The sequence below is a fragment of the Oncorhynchus kisutch genome, linkage group LG1, assembly GCF_002021735.2.
Source record: "Oncorhynchus kisutch isolate 150728-3 linkage group LG1, Okis_V2, whole genome shotgun sequence".
NCBI classification, from domain to species: domain Eukaryota; kingdom Metazoa; phylum Chordata; class Actinopteri; order Salmoniformes; family Salmonidae; genus Oncorhynchus; species Oncorhynchus kisutch.
In genome coordinates this window covers 14,851,949-14,876,203 of record NC_034174.2, presented here as the reverse complement: position 1 = coordinate 14,876,203, position 24,255 = coordinate 14,851,949, and the positions used below count along the sequence as shown (strand labels likewise).

At 44.1% G+C, this 24,255-nt stretch overlaps 1 pseudogene; it reads left to right on the top strand.

The window, feature by feature from the left end:
• Positions 1-17,418, top strand: part of LOC109898982 (guanine nucleotide-binding protein G(s) subunit alpha-like) — a 48,270-nt pseudogene extending 30,852 nt beyond the window's left edge.
• The last annotated feature ends 6,837 nt before the right edge of the window (positions 17,419-24,255 follow it).

Sequence of the window (24,255 nt, the reverse complement as noted above, 5' to 3'; positions counted from 1 at the left end):
GATAAGGACTTGGTAGTATCCCCCCTCTCTGTGGTGGTGATAAGGACTTGGTAGTGTTTCCACGTCTCTGTGTCAGTGAAAAGGACTTGGTAGTATCCCCCCTCTCTGTGTCAGTGAAAAGGACTTGGTAATGTTCTCCCGTCTCTGTGTCAGTGATAAGGACTTGGTAGTATCCCCCCTCTCTGTGTCAGTGAAAAGGACTTGGTAGTGTTCCCACGTCTCTGTGTCAGTGAAAAGGACTTGGTAGTGTTCCCACGTCTCTGTGTCAGTGAAAAGGACTTGGTAGTATCCCCCCTCTCTGTGGTGGTGATAAGGACTTGGTAGTATCCCCCCTCTCTGTGGTGGTGATAAGGACTTGGTAGTATCCCCCCTCTCTGTGGTGGTGATAAGGACTTGGTAGTATCCCCCCTCTCTGTGGTAGTGAAAAGGACTTGGTAGTGTTCCCACGTCTCTGTGTCAGTGAAAAGGACTTGGTAGTGTTCCCACGTCTCTGTGTCAGTGATAAGGACTTGGTAGTATCCCCCCTCTCTGTGGTGGTGATAAGGACTTGGTAGTGTTCCCACGTCTCTGTGTCAGTGATAAGGACTTGGTAGTATCCCCCCTCTCTGTGTCAGTGAAAAGGACTTGGTAATGTTCTCCCGTCTCTGTGTCCGTGATAAGGACTTGGTAGTGTTCCCCTGTCTCTGTGGTGGTGATAAGGACTTGGTAGTATTCCCCTGTCTCTGTGGTGGTGATAAGGACTTGGTAGTATTCCCCTGTCTCTGTGGTGGTGGTGGTGATAAGGACTTGGTAGTATTCCCCTGTCTCTGTGGTGGTGGTGGTGATAAGGACTTGGTAGTATTCCCCTGTCTCTGTGGTGGTGGTGATAAGGACTTGGTAGTATTCCCCTGTCTCTGTGGTGGTGGTGATAAGGACTTGGTAGTATCCCCCCTCTCTGTGGTGGTGATAAGGACTTGGTAGTATCCCCCCTCTTTGTGGTGGTGATAAGGACTTGGTAGTATCCCCCCTCTTTGTGGTGGTGATAAGGACTTGGTAGTATCCCCCCTCTCTGTGGTGGTGATAAGGACTTGGTAGTATCCCCCCTCTCTGTGGTGGTGATAAGGACTTGGTAGTGTTCCCACGTCTCTGTGTCAGTGAAAAGGACTTGGTAGTATCCCCCCTCTCTGTGGCAGTGATAAGGACTTGGTAGTATTCTCCCCTCTCTGTGGGAGAGATAAGGACTTGGTAGTATTCTCCCCTCTCTGTGTCCGTGATAAGGACTTGGTAGTGTTCCCCTGTCTCTGTGGTGGTGATAAGGACTTGGTAGTATTCCCCTGTCTCTGTGGTGGTGATAAGGACTTGGTAGTATCCCCCCTCTCTGTGTCAGTGATAAGGACTTGGTATTATTCCCCTGTCTCTGTGGTGGTGGTGATAAGGACTTGGTAGTATCCCCCCTCTCTGTGGTGGTGATAAGGACTTGGTAGTATCCCCCCTCTTTGTGGTGGTGATAAGGACTTGGTAGTATCCCCCCTCTTTGTGGTGGTGATAAGGACTTGGTAGTATCCCCCCTCTCTGTGGTGGTGATAAGGACTTGGTAGTATCCCCCCTCTCTGTGGTGGTGATAAGGACTTGGTAGTATCCCCCCTCTCTGTGGCAGTGATAAGGACTTGGTAGTGTTCCCCCTCTCTGTGTCAGTGATATGGACTTGGTAGTGTTCCTCTTCTCTGTGGCAGAGATAAGGAGTTGGTTGTTTTCCCCTGTCTCTGTGGTGATAAGTACTTGTTCCCCCCTCTCTGTCTCAGTGATAAGGACTTGGTAGTATTCTCCCCTCCCTGTGGGAGAGATAAGGACTTGATAGTATTCTCCCCTCTCTGTGTCAGTGATAAGGACTTGGTGGTATTCCCCACCCCTCTCTGTGGCAGTGATAAGGACTTGGTAGTATTCTCCCCTCTCTGTGGGAGAGATAAGGACTTGGTAGTATTCTCCCCTCTCTGTGTCCGTGATAAGGACTTGGTAGTGTTCCCCTGTCTCTGTGGTGGTGATAAGGACTTGGTAGTATTCCCCTGTCTCTGTGGTGGTGATAAGGACTTGGTAGTATTCCCCTGTCTCTGTGGTGGTGGTGGTGATAAGGACTTGGTAGTATTCCCCTGTCTCTGTGGTGGTGGTGGTGATAAGGACTTGGTAGTATTCCCCTGTCTCTGTGGTGGTGGTGATAAGGACTTGGTAGTATTCCCCTGTCTCTGTGGTGGTGGTGATAAGGACTTGGTAGTATCCCCCCTCTTTGTGGTGGTGATAAGGACTTGGTAGTATCCCCCCTCTTTGTGGTGGTGATAAGGACTTGGTAGTATCCCCCCTCTCTGTGGTGGTGATAAGGACTTGGTAGTATCCCCCCTCTCTGTGGTGGTGATAAGGACTTGGTAGTGTTCCCACGTCTCTGTGTCAGTGAAAAGGACTTGGTAGTATCCCCCCTCTCTGTGGTGGTGATAAGGACTTGGTAGTATCCCCCCTCTCTGTGTCGGTGATAAGGACTTGGTATTATTCCCCCTCTCTGTGGTGGTGATAAGGACTTGGTAGTATCCCCCCTCTCTGTGGTGGTGATAAGGACTTGGTAGTATCCCCCCTCTCTCTGGTGGTGATAAGGACTTGGTAGTATCCCCCCTCTCTGTGGTGGTGATAAGGACTTGGTAGTATCCCCCCTCTCTGTGGTGGTGATAAGGACTTGGTAGTATCCCCCCTCTCTGTGTCAGTGATAAGGACTTGGTATTATTCCCCTGTCTCTGTGGTGGTGGTGATAAGGACTTGGTAGTATCCCCCCTCTCTGTGGTGGTGATAAGGACTTGGTAGTATCCCCCCTCTTTGTGGTGGTGATAAGGACTTGGTAGTATCCCCCCTCTTTGTGGTGGTGATAAGGACTTGGTAGTATCCCCCCTCTCTGTGGTGGTGATAAGGACTTGGTAGTATCCCCCCTCTCTGTGGTGGTGATAAGGACTTGGTAGTGTTCCCACGTCTCTGTGTCAGTGAAAAGGACTTGGTAGTATCCCCCCTCTCTGTGGTGGTGATAAGGACTTGGTAGTATCCCCCCTCTCTGTGTCGGTGATAAGGACTTGGTATTATTCCCCTGTCTCTGTGGTGGTGGTGATAAGGACTTGGTAGTATCCCCCCTCTCTGTGGTGGTGATAAGGACTTGGTAGTATCCCCCCTCTCTGTGGTGGTGATAAGGACTTGGTAGTATCCCCCCTCTCTCTGGTGGTGATAAGGACTTGGTAGTATCCCCCCTCTCTCTGGTGGTGATAAGGACTTGGTAGTATCCCCCCTCTCTGTGGTGGTGATAAGGACTTGGTAGTATCCCCCCTCTCTGTGTCAGTGATAAGGACTTGGTATTATTCCCCTGTCTCTGTGGTGGTGGTGGTGGTGGTGATAAGGACTTGGTAGTATCCCCCCTCTCTGTGGTGGTGATAAGGACTTGGTAGTGTTCCCACGTCTCTGTGTCAGTGAAAAGGACTTGGTAGTATCCCCCCTCTCTGTGGTGGTGATAAGGACTTGGTAGTATCCCCCCTCTCTGTGTCAGTGATAAGGACTTGGTATTATTCCCCCTCTCTGTGGTGGTGATAAGGACTTGGTAGTGTTCCCACGTCTCTGTGTCAGTGAAAAGGACTTGGTAGTATCCCCCCTCTCTGTGGTGGTGATAAGGACTTGGTAGTATCCCCCCTCTCTGTGGTGGTGATAAGGACTTGGTAGTATCCCCCCTCTCTGTGGTGGTGATAAGGACTTGGTAGTATCCCCCCTCTCTGTGGTGGTGATAAGGACTTGGTAGTATCCCCCCTCTCTGTGGTGGTGATAAGGACTTGGTAGTATCCCCCCTCTCTGTGGTGGTGATAAGGACTTGGTAGTATCCCCCCTCTCTGTGGTGGTGATAAGGACTTGGTAGTGTTCCCACGTCTCTGTGTCAGTGATAAGGACTTGGTAGTATCCCCCCTCTCTGTGGTGGTGATAAGGACTTGGTAGTGTTTCCACGTCTCTGTGTCAGTGAAAAGGACTTGGTAGTATCCCCCCTCTCTGTGTCAGTGAAAAGGACTTGGTAATGTTCTCCCGTCTCTGTGTCAGTGATAAGGACTTGGTAGTATCCCCCCTCTCTGTGTCAGTGAAAAGGACTTGGTAGTGTTCCCACGTCTCTGTGTCAGTGAAAAGGACTTGGTAGTGTTCCCACGTCTCTGTGTCAGTGAAAAGGACTTGGTAGTATCCCCCCTCTCTGTGGTGGTGATAAGGACTTGGTAGTATCCCCCCTCTCTGTGGTGGTGATAAGGACTTGGTAGTATCCCCCCTCTCTGTGGTGGTGATAAGGACTTGGTAGTATCCCCCCTCTCTGTGGTGGTGATAAGGACTTGGTAGTATCCCCCCTCTCTGTGGTGGTGATAAGGACTTGGTAGTGTTCCCACGTCTCTGTGTCAGTGATAAGGACTTGGTAGTATCCCCCCTCTCTGTGGTGGTGATAAGGACTTGGTAGTGTTTCCACGTCTCTGTGTCAGTGAAAAGGACTTGGTAGTATCCCCCCTCTCTGTGTCAGTGAAAAGGACTTGGTAGTGTTCCCACGTCTCTGTGTCAGTGAAAAGGACTTGGTAGTGTTCCCACGTCTCTGTGTCAGTGAAAAGGACTTGGTAGTATCCCCCCTCTCTGTGTCAGTGAAAAGGACTTGGTAGTATCCCCCCTCTCTGTGTCAGTGAAAAGGACTTGGTAGTGTTCCCACGTCTCTGTGTCAGTGATAAGGACTTGGTAGTATCCCCCCTCTCTGTGTCAGTGAAAAGGACTTGGTAATGTTCTCCCGTCTCTGTGTCAGTAATAATGACTTGGTAGTGTTCCCTTCTCTCTATGACTTGTGACAAGGACTGTGATAAGGCTGTTCTAAGGACTGTTCTACGGACTGTGGTAATGCTGCTCTAAGGACTTTATTATTATTTTTATTTTTTTATTTTTAACCAGGCAAGTCAGTTAAGAACATATTCTTATTTTCAATGACGGCCTGGGAACAATGGGTTAACTGCCTGTTCAGGGGCAGAACGACAGATTTGTACCTTGTCAGCTCGGGGGTTTGAACTCGCAACCTTCCAGTTACTAGTCCAACGCTCTAACCACTAGGCTACGCTGCCGCCCCAAGGCTGTGATTAGGCTGTGATAAGGACTGTGAAATTTGTTATTAGGACTGTGATAAGGACTTGTGGAGGAGGTTGAATTGAGTCTGTCAGATGGAGGCATGCGTATGGAATCACTTCTGCTCTGTTGTCATCAGATTCTTAGGTTTTGATGTTTTCATGGCACTTCCTGTCACATTTGGAAGTCTGTGTTGTTTTTAATTAAGGATGTTTTGTATCTTAATCATTTTAGCAATGCAACAGGGTGACATGTTGACTGCCCGAAAGGTGCTGAAATAGACTGTAGGCAATCACTTCATATACAACGTCCATGTGATTGCATGGCTTGTCACATTTACCAACCCTACGCTCCATAGTTTTATTTAACTTGGCAAGTCAGTTAAGAACAAATTCTTATTTCCAATGACGGCCTACCCAAGGTAAAAATCTGTCATTCTGCCCTGAACAAGGCAGTTAACCCACTGTTCCCAGGTAGGCCGTCATTGTAAATAAGAATTTGTTCTTAACTGACTTGCCTAGTTAAATAAAGATTTTAAAAAAAGAAGTTAAACCCAGCCAAACCCTAACCTGGACGATGCTGGGCCAATTGTGCGCCGCTCTATGGGACTCCTAATCACGGCCAGTTGTGATACAGCCCAGGATTGAACCAGGGTCTGCTGTGATGCTTCTAGCACTGAGATGCAGTGCCTTAGACCGCTCTGCCACTCGGGAGCCTCATGTATCTGCCTCATTTCATTCTATACCACATAGATTACCACCCTCTCATGGGCGTCACATATTAGGCCAAGAAGTTATGAAATGGCTGTTGTTGCAAGTATATTGCTTATTGTGTTGTCAAAATGTCTTTCTCTGGCTGAGCGCTACATTTTCATTCCTTAACAACCAGGATAAAACATGTTACGTTACAGATTCTTGAGAGCAAACTTTTACCGGATCCCGTTATGAATTGGGGGTCAATTTGGGGAGGGCCTTGAAAAGTTCCAACAGCAACATACAGTATAGACGATATGGTAGTATAGATACTAAACCAAACAGATACCCAAACAACATGTCAAGTAGTTTTGATCTGTGGTTGAGACCTAGTGAGAGCACGGTTAACCTGCATAAATCTCAGTCCTACATGAATGTCACAGAAATGAATCTCAAAATAAAAAGCTCTTTCCCTGTGTATTAGGAGTATTACGGTCTTGTCTGACAATTGCACTGCTCATTGCTCTGTCAAAATCATGGGTGGGGAGGAGTGTACACAACACTCCAGGCCACTCTTGAATGTCGAAACTAGATAGTTAAATAAAAAATGTCAAATAACTGCCCTTTTTCTGGCCCGCAAATTGCTTTTGATGAACAAATCGTCCCTCTGCCGGTTTTTAAAAAGCCCAATGTGTCCCTCGAGTCAAAATTGTGTTTGCTTTGTACTAATTCTGTATTCCATACCAAACTTGATACACTAGGCTTCATTTTGCATTTGTATCTCAGGTTCCCTGATAAGATTTGTACCTAAACGCACTACATAATTCAGTGAACAGGACTGGGAAGTGAAGGTGCGATGCCGCAGACAAAGCAGAGAGAGGTTGTTGAGCTGCTCCCCTCAGGCTGATGTGGACAGCTTTAGGAATGCTGAGGAAATAGGGCTGTGTGGAGTAGCCTAGGCCAGGGGTTCTCAAATGTTTTGGGGCCAGGAATGTATGTGATAGCAAATTCTTCTTTAGTGAGATAAAATAGTATACAAGGAGTTTTAATCTGACTTCGGCAGTGCGTGAACCAAGTCTCGGGCTCTGGGAAGGAACATTTTAAATCAAATCACATGTATTTATAAAGCCCTACGTACATCAGCTGATATCTCAAAGTGCTGTACAGAAACCCAGCCTAAAACCCCAAACAGCAAGCAATGCAGGTGTAGAAGCACGGTGGCTAGGAAAAACTCCCTAGAAAGGCCAAAACCTAGGAAGAAACCTAGAGAGGAACCAGGCTATGAGGGTTGGCCAGTCCTCTTCTGGCTGTGCCGGGTGGAGATTAAAACAGAACATGGCCAAGATGTTCAAATGTTCATAAATGACCAGCATGGTCAAATAATAATAATCACTGGCAGAACAGTTGAAACTGGAGCAGCAGCATGGCCAGGTGGACTGGGGACAGCAAGGAGTCATCATGCCAGGTAGTCCTGAGGCCTGGTCCTAGGGCTCAGGTCCTCCGAGAAAGAAAGAGATAATTAGAGAGAGCATACTTAAATTCACACAGGACACTTGATAAGACAGGAGAAGTACTCCAGATATAACAAACTGACCCTAGCCCCCCAACACATAAACTACTGCAGCATAAATACTGGAGGCTGAGACAGGAGGGGTCAGGAGACACTGTGGCCCCATCTGATGATAACCCCGGACAGGGCCAAACAGGAAGGATATAACCCCACCCACTTTGCCAAAGCACAGCCCCCACACCACTAGAGGGATATCTTCAACCACCAACTTACCATCCTGAGACGAGGCCGAGTATAGCCCACAAAGATCTCCGCCACAGCACAACCCAAAGGGGGGGGGGGGGGGGGCAACCCAGATAGGAAGATCACATCAGTGACTCAACCCACTCCTTAAAGGCCCACCTCCTGGCATTGGAGAGAAATGTGTGCAGTTTTCAAGCTAATTTCCTGCTCTTCAAAAAAGTATAGTCCAGAGATTTTTGTTGTTGTTGCAGCTTTAAAGCTCATGTCCTGTAATTCTACACATTTTGCAGGTTTAAAGCTTAAATTACAGTGCATTTATGTAATTATAAAATCAAAAATGTTTTAGGGCAATACAATAAGTATTAAGTTCTAAAATGTATAATTGGTAGAGTACTGTGGATACCAATATCCTTGTGAGCCTCCCAGTCCCATTTTGCCCAGGGTTAAGAACATACATTTTAGATAACACAATAATATTACATTGTACTATATTACACCCTCAACTTATTCCAAGGATCCCTTGGCCAACATTCATTAAATCTGTTGTTATTAGTCATGTTTTTCATGAAACGTAAACAATGTGACTAAATATTCTTTAGATCTGGCCGTTGACCTGCTGCAGTACCTCCGCGACCCCAGTTTGAGAACCCCTGGCCTAGCCGACTAACCACTGACATATGTATCAACGGAGCTATAGACCATTCAGTCTGGCCTGTCAGTTCTACTTTCTCTCAAAGCCACACTATCTTGACTTTTCTGCTATACATTGTTCACTTGGTAAACTCTTCTCTCCCATTCTCTCTCTTTCTCTCTCCCCATCCAGTTTGTAGTAGTGTCTCTGCAGGAAAGGAGTCATCACATGAGGGAGAGAGGGAGGCAAAGAGAGAGAGGGAGGGTGAGAGGTTTCACTGGAAACAGGGTTGGTGGAGAGCGTAAAAGGGGGCTTTTCAAACTGAAAGGCCTGAGTTTGTGTGTGGGTATTTTCGTGTAGTCGCACACACTGCACACATAAAATCCTCCCTATTTATCTAGCTGACTGCATTTCCAGCGTGAGAATAGATAAACAGTTGTTGGTTCCAGGTGCATGGCCATAGCATTGTAGCGCGTCTTGCAACTTTCCTGGGGTGTATTCATTAGTCGGATTCCATTGCAAAACATTTTCTGTTACGAAATGTTTTGTAACGAAAACGAGACTAATGGATACACTCCATGAAAATTGTGAGACGCACTACAGTGTTACGACCGTGCAGCTGGACAAATTCAGGTAGGTCCCTCCCGGTTTCGTCCCACTTGCTCTGTTTGCTTCAGTTTGGTTTGCAGAGTAAACCGCAAACGTGTCCGTTGCAAAACAGATTCCGACTAATGAATACACCCCTGGTCTGCGTACGTAGTTACATTGTTGCGATCCCAGACGGTTGTTATTTCTAGAATGCTCTCCTGTTTAGAGCCCGTGTTGACAGACAGTTGTTATTTCTAGAATGCTCTGCTGTTTAGAGCCTGTCACCCATTTCCCTCTCTACTTCCAGCATTCTGTGCTCAACAGCCCTTTTTTGGGGGGGGGGGCTCTCACCCTCCCCTTTGCTGGTCTCTCTCCACGTTTCCCTCCCCCTATTTTCTTCTTTCCCTGCCTCTTTCTCTCTCTCTCTCTCCTCTTTCTTTTCTGTGTCTGTCTCTCCCTCTCTCTGGCCCCACTCCAGTCACTAAAGATTTGGAGCTGATAGTCTATTTATAGCGCCTGTGGTTCTGTCACCATAACAACCCAGCTGGAGGCCAGGGCGCCAGGGAGCTATTTTTGGAGCAGCTCTGTAATGTCTTCTCTCTCTTTTCTCCCTTTCTCCCTCTCTTCTGTGTCAGAGCGTCTTCTGTGTGTGTATGTGTGTGTCTTTAAATACGGAGGGATGTTAGGGATAGTGAAATAGTGGGTGGTTTGCAATAATATATTTAATGTAGTTATAATAATGATGATCCAATGTAATGGGTTTCATTATCATACTATTTACAATCTGTAATCAACATTTTTGTAAAGATTAGGATCAGGACATTCATATTCAAGGAATATGTATTAAGCCACGTTTCAAATGTATTACAAAAGTGATAGACTTGTAGACTTGCATGGTAGACTTGCATGGTAGACTTGCATGGTTAATCTCTGTATCAATGTATCCATGTATGTTCCAGGTCCACTCTCTGTTCCTGATCTAGCATCTTGACATGGTCACATGTCTCTTTCTGCGCATGTGCTCAGCTAGCAAACACCGCCATGACCCTGCTCACTAGCAGTGGAATATTATTATCTATTGGAAAGGCTGGCTCGGAGTTGTCTTTTCTCTAACAATGTGTGGTGGATCAGTTACAGGCTGGGGGACGGCTGAGAAACAAGTCCAGATATGCAGTGGATGACATTGAGATGTAGGGAAACATTTAGAAATGCTCCTTACACGTCTTTCATCGGAAGTAGAAAAATAATTAGGACTCTTAACCAACAATAAGCAAACCCATGTTGTACTAAACCCATTTTGTACAAACCAGAATGTGTTTAACGCTTTGTTGAAAATAGAAAATCGTGAGAGGACAATGCCTCAAAATTCTGACCTTTTTTTAAATGATGTATTTTACGGGGTTTTAGTTCGAGGTGAACTTGACCCATGACTGTACAATGTTATCAGTTGGCATCAGTAGATCCCATATATTTTCTTTGGTGGAAAATGTAAACAAATAATCATTGTTATATAATTCACATGATTCAGTGTGTGTGTGTTGTCTTGTAAGATTTTGGGAGCTATGCCCCAGAGCTGTTAAATTATGCCACATTGTAGCCTGCTTTGTAGAACATGTCTCTGTTATTAAACTTAGGCTATTGTTACTTCAAGTTAAATATAAAGTTAAAGAAACTGACATTACTGGAAAACTCAAAGGCTGGGGTGGTAAGTTACATTTCCATTTACCAGTGCTGGACAAATGGACACAGACTACATCCCAGAAATACTTTTGAGATCACCAAACTAGTTAAAGAAAATATAAAAACACGTCAGTCTGCCACCAATAAAAGCACACCAGGTTAGTGTTTCTACATCATTATTCAGTCTGACTACTGGGGAAGGGTTATTATAGGACTAGCTCTATTAATAGGGAGAAATTCTAAAATTGAGATATGTATTTGGACTGGATCCGTGGGCACATCAGAGCAGTTGTGGTATGAGAACAGCCTTGCCACTCAGCCCCAAGAGGGAGGTGGTAGCTAGCTGACTCTGCGCATGAGTGCGTGTGTGAGCATGAAGCATGTCTGTCTATGTGAATGTCTGTCTATGTGAATGTTTGCCTGCCTGCCTGCCAGCCAGCCAGCCAGCCAGCCCCCTCCTCTCTCTGTGTGTGACCTGCAGGCCTCTGGTCACATTTCACACCAGTGTGTCACATTCCTAGTATATCAGAGGGTTATATACCTCTTCCCTGAGAGGCAGCCAGGCAGCACACTGATTGTCCATGTTGGGGTTCTGGACATGAGACGGGTTACCAGGCCTCACATTCCTACAGCTAGTCTCCAATCAAATCAAAGTTTATTGGTCTCCATGGGGATCTTCAGTAATGCCCTGAATCACTGCACTTCACTGTGGAATTTAGCTGTTTTCCCTTCATTTCAGACAGCAGTCTGAAATGCAGTATTGTGGCGGCAGGGTAGCCTAGTGGTTAGAGCGTTGGACTAGTAACCGGAAGGTTGCAAGTTCAAACCCCCGAGCTGACAAGGTACAAATCTGTTGTTCTGCCCCTGAACAGGCAGTTAACCCACTGTTCCTAGGCCGTCATTGAAAATAAGAATTTGTTCTTAACTGACTTGCCTAGTTAAATAAAGGTAAAAAAACAAACAAACAAATAATAATATTTGACTGTTGGGACGACAGACACAGAATACCTCTCTAATATTGAAATGTGTAGCCTATGACCATGGTGTGAGGTTGGGCTTGTCACACCATTCTGCCCAGTAGACTGGACCAATGACGGCAGTCCACACTTAGGGTACAGGTTCACATGTAGAAAAAGAGGGAGGGGCGGATCCGATCCATCTGCTGGCTGGCCACAAGTCACATCAGTCAGTCATAAGCTCTCTAAATTCAGCGTAGACATATTTAATGGTTCAACTATAGGCATATAACATTTACAGAGTCCCCCACTCACTATTACTACTACAGCAGCAGCTCCAGTGACTAGTGTCTGACAGAGCAAACAGCTGGTGACTCACACTGCAAACCTCTGATCTGGCTGTGGAGAATAAATACACCCCTCTGCTGGTCGGTTGTGGAAGTGTTATCTTTTTGCTTTACTGGTTGGAGACTAAAGTCCCTCCCCGAGTCTCAATCTGCCTGGTTTGGAATTTGCCAAGTGGCAGAATGACCGCTAGCTAGTGCCATCTTGAGAATGTTTACAGTCTGATTAGTTAGACAGGAAATGTATGGTGAAACATGTAGTTGGCTGAATTCACAGACAGATAACACAAATCTAATGTCTCAAATGCAGCACCCAGTGAGGTTTTGGTATTTGACAATAGTTCTGGTTTGAGAATGTTTCAGAGTTGGTAGGCTGATGTTTGGTAATTCTGGCTACTGTGTGGGTTTCGGTCATCTGTCTCTCATGAATGAAGAATATTGTTATATTTCTTGGAGTATTGTCCATTTGGGTATAGTACTAATTATGTATTTCTGTCAGTTGTATGCACAATATACTCTATAAATATCATATTGTGTCCTTTAATATCTGTCAATAAATGTGTAATCCTCTTTTACAGCTTTCTAGAAAAGATTGAAATTGTGAAGCAGAGTGACTACTCTCCTACTGATCAGGACCTGTTGAGATGCAGAGTACTGACATCGGGGATTTTTGAGACAAGATTCCAAGTAGACAAAGTCAATTTTCAGTGAGTTTGAAATGGCAGCCATTTTTCTTCAAGATGAATACCCTAGTTAACTGTTGATCCCTCTGTGTTTCTACTACTTGTTATCAGTGGATGTATTGGGCAGCAAGTAACTCTCATTGTCTTTTCTCCACTCCCAGTATGTTTGATGTTGGAGGTCAGAGGGATGAACGCCGAAAGTGGATTCAGTGTTTTAATGGTAAGGTCTCTGCACCATCTAATGCTGTTGTATTTCTACCTCCAATTAGTGTATAAGCAAATGGCATGTGATACATCCACCTTCACATCCATGTCCAGTATCATGTCTAACCCAGTGGTGGTTATCTCCTTGTCTGTCTGTCCCTCCAGATGTGACAGCCATTATCTTTGTGGTAGCCAGTAGCAGCTACAACATGGTGATCCGGGAAGACAATCAGACCAACCGGCTGCAGGAGGCCCTCAACCTCTTCAAGAACATCTGGAACAACAGGCAAGACCTCTCTGGCCTCTACCACTTTCAGTTCTCTCCCACTTACAAAGCCACTCCTGTCCTTGACATACTGTTGTTTTGTGTGATTCCCAACCACAGCAGTTGCCGATATGGATTGTTGACCTTTTTATGCTAATTTAAAATGTCATTGATTTGAATACATCCACTTCAACTCCCTTTGTTGTTGTTTCTCTCCTCAGGTGGCTGCGGACCATTTCTGTCATTCTCTTCCTGAACAAACAGGATCTGCTAGCAGAGAAGGTGCTTGCGGGGAAATCTAAAATTGAAGAGTACTTCCCAGAGTTTGGGCGCTACACTACACCAGATGATGGTAAGGGAAACCGTAATACTGCTGAGCAACTCTCTACTGGAACTATTCAAGACTGGAAACGTTTCAAGTTTATCTGTAAATGTAACAATTGTAATAATATAACTTTGAACACTTCGGATCACTTTGCGAACTCTTCTCTGGTGAAGAATGAATCTTGTTAACATGGATTATTTTACTGATGGAAATGAAAATGTCTGGTAACAGTGATGAAACAGATTAAACAGATGCTGGTATATAACTGATGTCCACTGGGTTTGATGTCTCTGTCCTTCCCAACCAGCAACACCAGAGCCAGGGGAGGATCCTCGTGTCACAAGGGCAAAGTACTTCATACGTGATGAGTTTCTGGTACATTCATGAATGTCTAGTCACTTTTTTGTTTACCTTTTTGTGTAAGAAACCCAGCATATTTTGAGACTGTAGTAGCACCAAATGTGTATAGAAGTCAGGCCAATATGCACACAACCATATGTGATAATGAATCCCTTCTCTTCTGTGTGGCCTTTTCAGAGGATCAGCACAGCCAGTGGAGATGGAAGGCACTATTGTTATCCCCATTTCACCTGCGCAGTGGACACTGAAAACATCCGGCGCGTCTTTAACGACTGTCGAGACATCATTCAGAGGATGCACCTACGACAATATGAGCTCTTGTGATGTGAGTGGGAGGAGAGACTCCCAGTGTTCTGCCTATCCTTGATCAGTTAGTCCCCTCGTCACTCAACCAGCCCTCCCCTTCCATCCTGAAAAACAAACACCTTCTCCTGGGGACGTTGTGTTTCAAAGTAAGAAAGTGACAGTGCAGCCAACAGACTCCTAAACACAGTACTGTACCTGTAACAAACCAACAGACTCCTAAACACAGTACTGTACCTGTAACAAACCAACAGACTCCTAAACACAGTACTGTACCTGTAACAAACCAACAGACTCCTAAACACAGTACTGTACCTGTAACAAACCAACAGACTCCTAAACACAGTACTGTACCTGTAACAAACCAACAGACTCCTAAACACAGTACTGTACCTGTAACAAACCAACAGACTCCTAAACACAGTACTGTACCTGTAACAAACCAACAGACTCCTAAACACAGTACTGTACCTGTAACAAACCAACAGACTCCTAAACACAGTACTGTACCTGTAACAAACCAACAGACTCCTAAACACAGTACTGTACCTGTAACAAACCAACAGACTCCTAAACACAGTACTGTACCTGTAACAAACCAGGACTGCTGAACGCGCCACTGCACTTTGAAACTGTGCTCAGGACTGCAATGTGCAATCCGTGGCTTTTTTCCTCGCGCACTCTCGCTCTCAAAAACAAACGCAAGGAAACCCTCTCTCATTTTCAGTGTCTCACATTCATTCTTCTACTTGGAAATATTCCTCACACACACACACACACACACACACACACACACACACACACACACACACACACACACACACACACACACACAGTCTTCAGTTACTCTGGCAAGAGATGTCCTGGAGAGATGCAGTATGTACAGTACCCTGAAGACGGCTCTGGGAAGGAACAATGGAGGAATGTAACCAATAAAGAAGCGGGTTGTGAGCACGTTCTGCCTGGGGATGGATGGATGGATAGATGCATGTAGAACTGAGTGTGACTCGGACACAAGACTGTCACATGACTTGCTTTTCTGGAATCAATGAGGAAAATCTCAACATATAATACATGAATTCATGTATACAGTGAACGTCATGCAGTGCAAAAAAATACAAGCTATATATATATATATATATATATATATATATATATATATATATATATATAGATATATAGATATATAGATATATAGATATATATATAGATATTTATATATGTGTGTGTATATATATATATATATAATATATATTATATATATTATATATTCCTGTAATAACACAAGCCAACTTTTAAGTTTGTTAGTTCCCCATGTTGTGTGTTGGTGTACACTGTGTGTGTGATCTGCCTTTGTGCACCATTTAACCCTGTTTCCTACCTCCCAAATCACCCCGTCTATTCTCCTTCCCCCTCCCTTCTACCTCCCTTCCCCCTCCCTTCTACCTCCCCTCCCTTCTCGTTCCCTTCTATCTCCCTTCCCTCTCCCTTCTCCCTTCTACCTCCCTTCCCCCTCCCTTCCCCCTCCCTTCTCCTTCCCTTCTACCTCCCTTCCCCTTCCCTTCTCCCTCCCTTCTATCTCCCTTCTCCCTCCCTTCCCTCTCCCTTCTACCTCCCTTCTCCCTACCTTCTCCCTACCTTCTCCCTCCCTTCCCCCTCCCTTCTACCTCCCTTCCCCCTCCCTTCTACCTCCCTTCTCACTGCTACCAGACTCCAGCTCACAAAACACGGAACTATTTTCCACACCTGGGGATTGTAGACCGACTTTATTTAACAAGGAAAGAATAACCACAACACACGGAAATAAAAAGTTGAGGGAGCAAAGGACAGACATGACATGCACACACACGCACACACACACACACACACACACACAGAGAGAGAGAGTCCTGCCCTCATCACTTACCCCTACACATCCCTGTCCCTGCCACCTACACATCCCTGCCACCTCTCCTGTCTCCCAGCCTCCGAGCATTCAGTCTGTCTGTCTCTTTATTTTACTGCTGGACTATTATTCTTGTACAGACTGTAAAATGTATTATTTTGTACAACTTTATTGAACAAAACATTACTTGTAGAAGATCCCTGTGCCTTGATCACGACTGTACGTATAAAATGAGCTAAGATGTAAGGTATGTTTCACTGCGCTGTACAGCCAGGCAGGCCTCAGCACCCGTGCTGGTGCACCCTGGGTAGGGGTGGGGTGAGGGGACGAGGCTGCCATCTGTTGCTTAGTTACCATTTTCCCACATTTGTTTGTCCGTTGATTAATTTGTTTTGCTTTACTTTCCTATGATTTTATATATAATAGAATTTCAGAAGGAAAATTAGCAGACATCCCACCCTAATGTTTTGAAGTATTTAACCCTAACACAATTTAATATATATAAAATATATTTCAGATTGTATATTTTATATGTATGTTATTATCTATAGTATCTCCATTGTGAGCTCTCCCCAGGTATTCTTCGTTTTTTTGTCACCAACATCGGCCTACATTTAATCTGGGTGTAATGGGAGGAGTTTATACTCATTTGTATTTCTTTTTTAAAACTTTAACTCTTTTAAAGGAGAGGATAATATCCAAATGCAAAACATCGCTTGTTTCTACATAAACCTAATTATTTTTGCTTAAAAAAATAAGAAAAAATGTATTAGTGTTTGGTTCATTTTTAGTTCTGCCTTGCAGAGGCTGAGTACCATTTATTTTTCGAAGCTACCATTTTCTGTCATGTCCATATTCACCAGACTGAGCCTCTTCTATTTCTGCAGCCTTGCCCTACTACCAGGTGACAACCAAGATGACCCTCTGTACTACAGAAAATGACAGTACACATTCAGCCATATGACTATGCTCTGCCATGGCTCTGTGATTTACAAATGCATAGTAGTATTTATGTATTTATTTGACTTTTGCCAGATTTGAACATGAGAGTACACTAAGCCTCACTCTTTAGGCATAGCCCTTGCCTTTTTCAAATGGTGGTACTGTGACAGTGGTGGGAAACCAGATTTCAGCTATTTCGTTAATTTAGTATAGTTATGTTGATGTCTCCTGTGTTTTCCTAGCCCAACTCGCTGCAGCAATAAGTGAGTGTAATTTTAGCACCAAAAAACACCTGGCTTTTTTTTTATTTTTTACGTTGAGTGTTTTCAATGTATGTTGCTTTTCCATGTGTCTAACACTTCTTGTACATTTTGTACAAAGACTTAAATTACGTCTGTAAAAGCAGTGTTACACTGTCTGAGTAAAGCACACACACACACACGGGATGGGAGGCTTTGTTCGGGTAGAACAACTGGATAGATCACGAGTTCAAGTTTCAACGTTTATTTGCCACGTGCACACAGGAAACAACAGGTGTACAGTGAAATTCTTACCTTGAGAGTTCTTTCCTAACGATGCAGTGAAAATCATAGAAAAAATAGGATAAAACATGAAAGTTAGAATAAAAGCCACACAAGAACTACGATGAGAGTTAAAGAACACGAGAATGCAAGTACAGTGCATTCGGAAAGTATTCAGACCCCTTGACCTTGTCCACATTTTGTTACGTTACAACTTTGTTCTAAAATGGATGAAATAAAACATTTTCGTCATTGATCTACGCACAATAACCCATAATGACGAAGTGAAAACAGTTTTTTTAGACATTATTCAAATCAAATCAAATCAAATTTATTTATATAGCCCTTCGTACATCAGCTGATATCTCAAAGTGCTGTACAGAAACCCAGCCTAAAACCCCAAACAGCAAGCAATGCAGGTGTAGAAGCACGGAATACATTGCAAATGTATTACAAATAAGATACCTTATTGACACAAGTATTCAGTCCCTTTGCTATGAGACTCGAAATTGAGCTCAGGTGCATCCTGTTTCCATTGCTCATCCTTGAGCAGGAGTCCACCTGTGGTAAATTCAATTGATTGGACATGATTTGGAAAGCAACACACCTGTCTATATAAGGTCCCACAGTTGACAGTGTACGTCAGAGCAAAAACCAAGCCGTGAGGATGAAGGAATTGTCCGTAGAGCTCCGAGACAGGATTGTGTTGAGGCACAGATCTGGGGAAGGGTACCAAAACATTTCTGCAGCATTGAAGGTCCCCAAGAAAACAGTGGCCTCCATCATTCTTAAATGGAAGAAGTTTGGAACCACCAAGACTCTTCCTAGAGCTGGCCACTTGGCCAAACTGAGCAAACGGGGGAGAAGGGTCTTGGTCAGGGAGGTGAGCTCTGATAGAGTCCCAGAGTTCCTCTGTGGAGATGGGAGAACCTTCCAGAAGGACAACCATCTCCAGCAATCAGGCCTATATGGTAATCGCAAAGACAGAAGCCACTCTTCAGTAAAAGGCACATGACAGCCCGCTTGAAGTTTGCTAAAAGGCTCCTAAAGGACTCAGACCATGAGAAACAAGATTCTCTGGTCTGATGAAACCCTTTAGCCTGAATGCCAAGCGTCACGTCTGGAGGGAATCTGGCACCATCCCTAAGGCGAAGCATGGTGGTGGCAGCATTATGCTGTGGGGATGTTTTTCAGCGGCAGGGACTGGGAGACAGGATCGAGTGAAAGATGAACAGAGCAAAGTACAGAGATGCTTGATGAAAACCTGTTCTAGGGTGCTCAGGACCTCAGACTGGGGCGAAGGTTGACTTTCCAACAGGACAACGACCCTCGGTACACTGCCAAGACAATGCAGGAGTGGCTTCAGGACAAGTCTCTGAATGTCCTTGAGTGGCCCAGCCAGAACCTGATCGAACATCTCTGGAAAGACCTGAAAATAGCTGTGCTATGACACTCCCCATCCAACCTGACAAAGCTTGAGCGGATCTACAGAGAAGAATTGGAGAAACTCCCCAAATACAGATGTGCCAAGCTTGTAGCGTCATTCCTAAGACTCAAGGCTGTAATCGCTGCCAAAGGTTCTTCAACAAAGTACTGACTAAAGGGTCTGAATACTTATGTAAATGTGGTATTTCAGTGTTTTGTTTTTAATACATTTGCAAAAAATTCTAAAAACCATTTTTTGCTTTGTCATTATGGGCTATTGTGTGTAGATTGATTAGGGGGAAAAAACTATTTAAACAATTTGAGAATAAGGCTATAACGTAACAAAATGTGGAAAAAGTCAAGAGTTCTGAATACTTTCCGAATGCACTGTATATACAGATCAGCGCCAGTACCTTACTGGAGTGGATGAGGTGGGTTTATATGTGTAAAAAAAAAGAAAGTGGATGAACAGTGAGCTCCAAAAGAATTGTGACACTTGTGTTTTTGTTTTGGCTCTTTTGAAATGATACGAACAATGACTATGGTTAAAGTGCAGACTGTCAGCTTTCATTTGCGGGTATTTTCACCCATATTGGGTAAACCGTTTAGAATCTATAGCACTTTTTGTACGTAGTCTAACCCCCCCCCTTTCAGGGGACCAAAGTATTGAGACAAATTCACATAGATGTGTAGTAAAAAGGTAAAAATTTGGTCCCATATTCATAGCACACAATGACTACACCAAGCTTGTGACTCTACAAATTTGTTGGATGCATTTGCTGTTGAGTTTCAGAAATGAGTGGTAAATAATGTATTGTGTCATTTTGGAGTCACTTTTATTGCAAATAAGAATAGAATATGTTTCTAAACACTTATATTAATGTGGATGCTACTATGATTACTGATAATCCTGAATTAATCGTGAATAATGATGGGTAAGAAAGTTACAGACGCACAAATATCATACCCCGAGACATGCTAACCTCTCACCATTACAATAACAGGAGAGGGTAGCATTTTGGAGGGGGGTATATTATACACTAGATGTCAAAGTATGTGGACACATGCTTGTGGACCATCTCATTCTAAAATCATGGGCATTAATATGGAGTTGGTCCCCCTTTGCTGCTATAACAGCCTCCATTCTTCTGGGAAGGCTTTCCACTTAGATGTTGGAACATTGCTGCAGGGACTTGCTTCCATTCAGCCACGAGCATTAGTGAGGTTGGGCACTAATGTTGGGCGATTAGGCCTGGCTTGCAGTCGGGCATCCAATTCATTCCAAAGGTGTTCAATGGGGTTGAGGTCAGGGCTCTGTGCAGGCCAGTGAAGTTCTTCAACACCGATCTCGACAAACCATTTCTGTATGGACCTCGCTTTTTGCTATTGTCATGCTGAAACAGGAAAGGGCCTTGCCCAAACTGTTGCCACAAAGTTGGAAGCACAGAATCATCTAAAATGTGATTGTTTGCTGTAGCGTTAAGATTTCCCTTCACTGGAACTAAGGGGCCTAGCCTGAACCATGAAAAACAGCCCCAGACCATTATTCCTCCACCAAACTTTACAGTTAGCACTATGCATTCGGCAGGTAGCGTTCTCCTGGCATCTGCCAAACTCAGATTTTTGTTTGTTGGACTGCCAGATGCTGAAGTGTGATTTATCACTCCAGAGAACGCGTTTAGCGGCAAGCTTTACGCCACTCCAGCCGATGCTTGGCATTGCGCATGGTGATCTTAGGCTTGCTTGTGTGTGGCTGCTCAGCCATGGAAACCCATTTCATGAAGCTCCCGACAAACAGTTCTTGTGCTGACGTTGCTTCCAGAGTAAGTTTGGAACTGTGAGTGTCGCATTCAACGACAGAAGATTTTTACGCTCTTCAGCACTGCTCTCCCATTCTGTGAGCTTGTGTGGCCTACCACTTCGCGGTGGAGCCATTGTTGCTCTGAAACGTTTCCACTTCACAATAGGAGCATTTACAGTTGATCATGACAGTTCTAGCAGGGCAGAAATTTTACAAACTGACTTGTTAAGGTGGAATCTTAGCACGGTACCAAGTTGAAAGTCACTGAGCTCTTCATTACGGGCCATTCTACAGCCAATGTTATCTATGGAGATTGCATGGCTGTGAGCTCGATTTTATACGCCTGTCAGCAACAGGTGGCTAAATTAGCCGAAGCCACTAATTTGAAGGAGTGTCCACATATGTGTATTCCACAAAGTGAATTTATGCCACTAACTTACTCACTCGTCATTATTCATGATTCATTCAGCATTATCCATAAACATGGTATCATCCACATGAATGTATCAGTGTTTAGAAACATATTATATACTTATTAACAATAAAAGTGACTCTAAAATGACACAATACATTACTTACCATTCATTTCTATTGGGCAGAGCAAATACATCAAATATTTCTAGTCACAAGCTTGATGTAGTCATTGCGTGCTATGACAAAATTCTTATTTTCAATGACGGCCTAGGAACAGTGGGTTAACTGCCTTGTTCAGGGGTAGAACGACAGATTTGTACCTTGTTAGCTCAGGGATTCGATCTTGCAACCTTTCGGTTACTAGTTCAACACACTAACCACTAGGCTACCTGCCACCCCTCAACATTTAACAGTCTTAACGCCAGGGGATAGTCTGTTTTGTCTGAGCCTTGATGCACCGGTACCTCCTGCCAGACAAGAGCATGGAGAACTGTCCATGTCTTGGGTGGTTGGAGTCTTTGGCTATTTTTGGGGCCTTTCTCAGACATCGCCTGGCATGTATGTCCTGGATGGATGGGAGATAGCCCCACAGTGATGCGCCGGACGGTCCGCACCACACTCTGTAGAGCTTTCCAGTTGCAGGTGGTGCAGTTGCCATATCAGATGGTGATACAACCAGTGCTCTCAATGGTGCAGCTCAACCGCCCTGTTTCCTGTAGTCCACGATCAGCTCCTTGGTCATCTTGACATTAAGGGAGAGAATGTTGTCCTGACAGTTCTCTGACCTTCGCCCCGTAGGCTGTCTCATCGCTGTTGGTGATCAGGCCTACCACCATCAGGTTGTCAGCAAACTTGATGGAGTTGGAGTCGTGTGTGTGGCCACACACTTGTGGGGAAAAAAAGGAGTACAGGAGGAGTACACAACCCTGCGGAGCCTCCTTGTTGAAGGTCAGCATGGCAGAGGTGTTGTTGCCTATTCTCAACCCCCACGGTTGGCCAGTCAGGAAGTACAGGATCCAGTTGCAGAGGGAGGTGTTCAGTCCCAGGGTCCCAAGCTTGGTGACGAGCTTGGATGGCACTATGGTGTTGAACGCTGACCAGGGAGCTTCCTGGGTACGTCAGTTACACTTATTCAATTATTTTAGTTCTGCAAACCTAGAAGGGCTAGTGGTGAGCGGTTGATTTTTGGACCGTCTCTGAGACTAAAGCTCTCTATAGCTTTAAGGTCTCCAGAATTAATGTTGTATAGATGATCATCAATGGTGTGAGGCAGTTATCATCTGTTTGTCCAATCAGCTGTCAGCTTCAAAACAGGATCCGCAAACCTTGCATGTTGCCACAGTTTCATAAGATGGAACATTTAGGAACTGGTCAGTTATTCAGTAGCCTGACCTATTATAACTTTTAAAACGTAACTCTGTGGAAGATGAAAGTAGTCTTATTACTCGCCTGGTAATTACTTAGTCTTTGTTTATCACAGAGATTTGACCAGCTGAATAGTATTGCATTACTAGGCCAAGATTGCATCTAAAGAGACTTCATTTCCTGGTCTCCTTTTCTTCATCTACACTGATTTCAAAGAAATGTAGAGGTCACAGCAAATACCAGGTAGGCACTAGGCAGGTAACCAACACAATATGTTCACCTGTGTTCAGATTAATGCAGATGAACGAGATGGATGGATTTTAAACTGTTGACATTCATCCCAGGTAATGTGTAAAGAATTATTTCGAAGTCCTGCCATCGCCGTCCATGCCACTGAGTCAAAGACAGTACAGTTAGAAAACAGTCACAAAGACCTTACTGTCACAATTAGATATTTCACCGGATGTATAAATGTGAAGCATCCGGTGTGATGAGATGAGAGGATGCCCAGTGGCTGTCAGTGAGAGAAGATGGAGCGAGATGGATTTTGGCAGACTTTCTGCAAATTCTCTCATCAATGAAACATTTAATCTCAATACAGTTTTCCTTTTCCAAAACAAGAGTCTGTTATGAATAGAGTGGACTAAGTTTGGTTGACTTTACCCTTTGCCAAAGTAATACAAAAAAAGCGTTCTTTCGAGGCATTGCAAGGGCGAATTTAGTGATTGCACACGCGCACTTCACAGAGTAGTAGTTCCCAAACGGAAATATGCTAATTATGCTAGAACGCGCCAATAGGATCTCGCTAACTCGTGCTTGGCTCTGCCCACCTCCTTGCTTGTTCTGCCCACTATGATTTTTATGCTCCCACTGGAAACGACAGGCTCTATCTTGAGTTAGTTATAAAAATATTTGGTACACTATGAAGATAGGCTAAAACTGATTCTCCAATAGAAATTCCCGATCACACTTGTAGGCGATGTCATGGCGATGTTGGCAAGCAAAGCTCATGCGACGAAACACGTCAAAAGGTCTCTCGCGCCAAACTGCGCATGTGCATGCCTTCAAATCGAAGGTAGTCTTTCGACAGCTGTTTTTACGAAAATGAAAACGTGTAAGTTGGTCATTTTCACGAGGTTGGAGTAATATGTTCAACTACTTAAGACATTGTCTCGAATCTAGGTTGTGCCTTTAGATTTCGAGAAAATTAACAACCAAGGACGAATTGTTCACTTCTGTCATTGACTTCTCAAAGTCCAAACCCGGTGTGGTCTGTTTAGTAAGCGTTCCCGGAAGTCTCGCGATGTTGCGCCTCTGGGTTTAGAAATTCTGTGACTGTGGTGGGAAAAGTACCCAATTGTCACACTTCAGTAAAAGTATAGATACCTTGATAGAAAATGAATCAAGTAAAAGTGGAAGTCACCCAGTAAAATACTACTTGAGTAAATGTCGAAAGTATTTAGTTTTAAATATACGTAAGTATCAAAAGTAAATGTAATTGCTAAAATATATTTAAGTATTAAAAGTGAAAGTATAAATAATTTCTAATTTCTTATATTAAGCAAACCAGACAGACAGCTCCGTTTTCTTGTTTTTAAAAATTATTTACGGATAGCCAGGGGCACACTCCAACACTAAGAAATAATTTACTAACGAAGCATGTGTATTTAGTGAGTCCGCTAGATCAGAGGCAATACTTATGACCAGGGATGTTCTCTTGATAAGTGCGTGAATTTGACAATTTTCCTGTCCTGCCAAGCATTCAAAATGTAACGAGTACTTTTGGGTGTCAGGGAAGATGTATGGAGTAAAACGTACATTATTTTCTTTAGGAAATGTAGTAAAGTGAAAGTTGTCAAAAATATAAATGGTAAAGTAAAGTACAGATACCCCCAAAACACGACATAAGTAGTACTTTAAAGTATTTTTACTAAAGTACTTTACACCACTGATAAGAATTGTCCATGCATTGGCGAGCTTCACGGGTGTTTCAT